The following is a 4,910-nucleotide window of genomic DNA, read 5'->3' as shown; positions in this document are numbered from 1 at the left end:
CTTCCCTTCCCTTCCCTTCCCTTCCCTTCCCTCTTCTCCCCTCCCCATTCCTGTTGTTTCCATTTTTAAAGAAGGGGCAACTCCAGGCAAGGTGGCATACACTTGTAGTTCTAGGACTCAGGAAGCTGAGGCAGGATTCCCATGAGTTTGAGGCCAGCCTGGACTACATAGTGAGACTCTGTCTCAACAAAAATGGGAATCCAATCCACTAGCTGGGAATTTATTTATTTTTGTGGTTCTGGTAGTTGAGCCCAGGACCTTCACACACTTGTTTGTTTGTTTGTTTGTTTGTTTCTTTCCCTTCCTTCCTTCCTTCCTTCCTTCCTTCCTTCCTTCCTTCTTTCCTTCCTTCCTGAGACAGGGTCTCACTGTGTAGCCCAAGCTGGCCTTGAACTCACAGCAATCATCCTGCCTCAGTTTCTCAAGTGCTGGAATTCTAGGGGTACACCACCAAGCCTGGCTCTTTTTTACTTTTGAGACCTGGTCTTGCTAAGTCTCTGAGTTGCCTAGGCTGGACTCAGGCTTTTTAGCCTCCTGCACATGCTGGTAATTTCAGTAGTAGCTGGGAACTTAAGACGAGTGGGTTGGCTGGGGGAAATAGCTCAGTGGGATAGCACCTGCCTGGCAAGCACAAGGTCCTTAGTTCAATCCCCGGTACAAAAACAAACAAACAAACAAACTGAACTTAAGATGACTGGTGGTCATCTTAAAATATGCAGACTGGATGCTTCTTTGTTATAAGCACCCTTTAAGTATCACACAAGGAAGAACTGGATACTGCCCCACCACACACCTTGCACACCTTAAATTGACCTAAGATGAGAACTACCCATGCACCTAAATGCTTATCTGTCACTCCCCAGAGTTAGGTTTGCTTGGAGTGTCAGCATCTAGGGTGAGCTGGCTGCCTTTTCTTTCTTTCTCTTTCCTTCATTTCCTCCCTCCCTCCCTTCCTTTTTATTCTCAAGATCAAGAAATTAGGGCCAGGGAGATAGCTCAGTAGAATAAGTGCTTGCCTGGCAAGCGCAGGGTCCTGAGTTCAATCCCTGGTCCACAAAAAAAAAAAAAAAAAAAAATCAAGAAAGTAGGGACTGAGGAGACAGCTGAGTGGCATAAGCACCTGCTAAGGTCCTGAGTTCAATCCTCAGTACCAAAAATAAATAAATAAATAAAAAGCAATCAAGCACTTGAGCTGTTCTGCATAGGCAGGATGAGAAGCCTTAGAAGGCAGGGCGCAGCCACGCCACACATATCTTGCCTTTCACATTTTCTGTGCTACAATTCATGATACACAGGAGAAAACCAATCTCACATAAAACAGGCTCAGCAGAAGAAGTGACTGCAACAGGGAGCCCTAAAGATAGGTGGCTCCAACTGATCAGAGAAACCAGCAAGAGCCACCATGCAAGCTTCCTTGGCTGAAGTTCCGGTCCCTTGTCTCTGTGATCTCCATGGTCCTGGCCACATACGGGTCTCTTCTGTGGGCGCAGGCATCTCCTAATTCCTTCTCAACGACTGCTGGCCAGGACAGGCTTCACATGGGCCAGGAAGTCATTTGTGGCTCTTAGTAACTCTTACTCCCAGACTGCATCCTGAGATGTGGCAGAATTCTGACAGCAACATAAGGTGATGCTATATCTGCACCTGGCTGGCAGCAGACTTATAATCCAGTACAAGTTTCAGCTGTCACTGACATAACAGCTGAGTACAGCTTCTTTGCTGCCTGAGATGAACAACTATCCTGCTCCAAGTACATTATTATTACACAGTATATTTTTCAAATTCAGCTGCTACTTCGGCAGATTTTACAGAAGCATGTGTCAATTTTTACATGCCAAGCTGGAGGAAATTCTTTTAATAGGTGAGCTCCAGCCCCGGAAGGATGAGGCACACAGGCACCTGAACTTTCAGTGCAAATGCAATGAACCACTCAGTTGTTCAACGGCAGGGGCTGAACACGACCTCCATAAGTGTTCTGGGAGCTCAACTGCAGAACATCTCTTCCTTGCTTGAATTCCTGTTGGCACTTGGGACTTATCTATCACAGCACTTTCCTACCTGTGGTAGACGCCTTACATGCTATTACCTCTCCTCACTGTATTGGCCGATTTTTGCATCAGCCACCTCCCCTATAACTGTTTCATCTTTACTTTACACACTAGCTGGTCTTTACAGAGGAGGTTCCCAAAGGATGAACATATCTGAAGGAATGAACGGCCAAGTGGTATGGATCCTTCCTGATAATTTAAGCGCAGCAGGAAGAGATGCTGGAGCTTAGCCCAAGGCACCCAGCTGACTAGACGACCCAAAGAAATCTCAGACTCCAATTCTGACACCTATGAGCAAGGGTCCAGGTATACTTATGTGCAGGACAAATGGAAGAGCTTGCCACCCTGTGGGGTAAGTGACGGGGGGCGCACAGACCATCTATTCTCTGGGAAAGATGAAGGGGAAATAACACAAGAAATGGATTTCAGTGGATGTGAACACCAATCCTAATATTTATTTTATATAGAGAAGCAGGATCAGAAAGGCGGTGTCATTTGTACAGGGAACAAAGCAAAGCTGGGATTCAAACTTAGGTCTTAGCTCCTAAACCTATGCTTTTCTACCTGGCCAGGTCCTGGCACATTCTTAGTATTGCCAAGAGACACTTTCACCAAGCAGTATGTCCACCAGGGCTCTAGGATTGGGGAAGGCTGCTTCTCAAGTGTTATGTAAGCCAAGAAAATCAAGTTAGGCACAAGTAGATGGATATACATTTCCTTAGTTTCTCTCTCCCTCATTCCTTTTCTTTAGTACTAGGGACCAAACCCAGGGCCTGTGCCCTAAGCTACATCCCTAGCACTTTGTAAGCATTTTGAGACAGGGTTTCACTAAATTGCTAAGTTGCCCAGGCTAGGTTCAAATATGTGATCCTCCTGCCTCAGCCTCCTGAGTGCTGGGATTATACAGGTGCATGCCACCATGCCCAGCTGTGGGTAAAGGAGTAGGATGGTGTGCGGCAGGCAAATGCAGACTGTACTCAGTTGGGTGCTAGCAAGACTTGGCTGTGCAGGTTGGACATGGGTTGGATTCTCCAGGATGGGAGAAAAGGCGGTTTGTCAAGTCCCAGGTCTGCTTCAGTCTTCAGCGGAATCTCCAGTGTAGGGTTAGAAGACCCTGGGACAGCAGGTGAGGCCTGGCAGGCCCCACTGAGAAAGGGGTGAGGTGGACGGGCACACACAGCATGTCTGACTCAGCTCCTGACACTGGCGGCCAGGCCTCGACCTCCTGAGAACTAGAGGGTGCAGAGCTGGGGCAACAGTGCCCTAGACAGAGCAGCACCTGAAAAGAGTCCCAGAGAACAGGCTAAGTGCATCTTCAGAGCCAAAACAATTTCTTCAGAGCAAGTGTGGTTGACTGAGGGAAGAACAGATTTCACTGCAAAGATAGGCTAGGATTGCAGGGCCCTGGAAACTATCTTTTAAAAAATTTTATTTAAAAATTTAAAAATTATTACTTTATTTTTGTGGCCAGCTCAGCCCTCCCTAGGAGTGGGGCTGGCCGGGGATCCAACTGCAGTCCCTGCACTTGCCTAGGAAGGCGCTTTAGACCACTGAGCTATCTCACTGGTCCCATATTATTTTTTGAGGCAGGGTCTCAGCTATGTAGTTCCAGTTGGCTTGGGGTTCACTATGTAGTCCAGGCTCTTGAATTTACAGCGATCCTTCTGCCTCAGCCTCCCCAAGTGCTGGGATCACAGGTGTGCACCACTATGCCCAGCCCTGTAAACCATTTGAAGATTTGAATTTTATTCTAATGGAAAGGGAACACCATCAAGGGGTTTGTCCTATTTCTGAAATCAGTATTATGTATATGCATAATTTGTCTTTCAAAAAAATTAACTACTGCATTACTAGCAAATTTATAACTTAACTGCCTGGACTGTAACCTCCTGTGCTTACCTGTGTCCTGAACCGCTTTGGTTTCTTCACTGCCTAGCACAGAAGTTCTTCTGCATCAGAATCATGGGGCAGGAGATGAGGACAGAGAGGGCAGAGGGGTGAGGTTCCCAGGTGCTATGACCACACTTGAGAAGCTAGGGGAAGGTACAAGGTCTGAAAGAACATCAGCGAAAAGGATAGCATCTCCCAGGCAAACTCATCCCAGCACTCAGGAAGCTGAGGCAGGAGGATCACCATGAGTTCAAGGCCAGCCTGAGCTACACAGTGAGCTCAAAGGCCTGTCTCAATAAACCACACTGAACTAAACCAAGAATTTGTTTAGAGAAAACAGTTAAACTCCTGATAAGTTTTATTCTATTTTCCCCCTTAGGAAGTTTCCTGCCAGGGAGGTAGCTCAGCAGTGTAAGCATCTGCCTAGCAAGTCCAAGGTCCTGAGTTCAATCCCTGGTATGGAAAAAAACAAATAGTAATAATAAAAAAGGAAATTCTCTTTCTGAAGTACTTTTCCATTTATGATGGGTTAAAAGAAATTAGTAGTTTTCAAATTAACAAAAACAAATGAATGAGTCCTTATGAGTGCTTCTTAATTATCACCGTGTTATTTTCCTTATTTTATACCCAAGATAGACCCAAGCATTGACTGCTCGCCTTTCAACTGATAGAATGGGTTACCTTGTGCTAGTCAGCATACTAGAATTGAAGGCAAAATCCCTCAGAGGAAGAAAAATGCTTTGAGAACACTTACTTTGTTAATTTTAACCTTCTTAGTAATAACAATGTTGGCCAGATGTGGAAGCACATACCTGTAGCCCCAACACTCAGCAGGCTGAGGTGGTAGGATCACCTCAAGCTCAAGGGCAGCCTGAACTACATAGCAAGATCCTGTCTCAAAAACAAACAGCCATGGGGGCTGGTGAGATGGCTGAGTGGTCTAAAGCACCTACTTAGAACAAGCTTAGCAAA

The sequence above is a fragment of the Octodon degus genome, unplaced genomic scaffold (genome assembly GCF_000260255.1).
Source record: "Octodon degus isolate 3935 unplaced genomic scaffold, OctDeg1.0 scaffold00072, whole genome shotgun sequence".
Lineage (NCBI taxonomy): Eukaryota > Metazoa > Chordata > Mammalia > Rodentia > Octodontidae > Octodon > Octodon degus.
Note: the sequence above shows the minus strand (reverse complement) of the source record.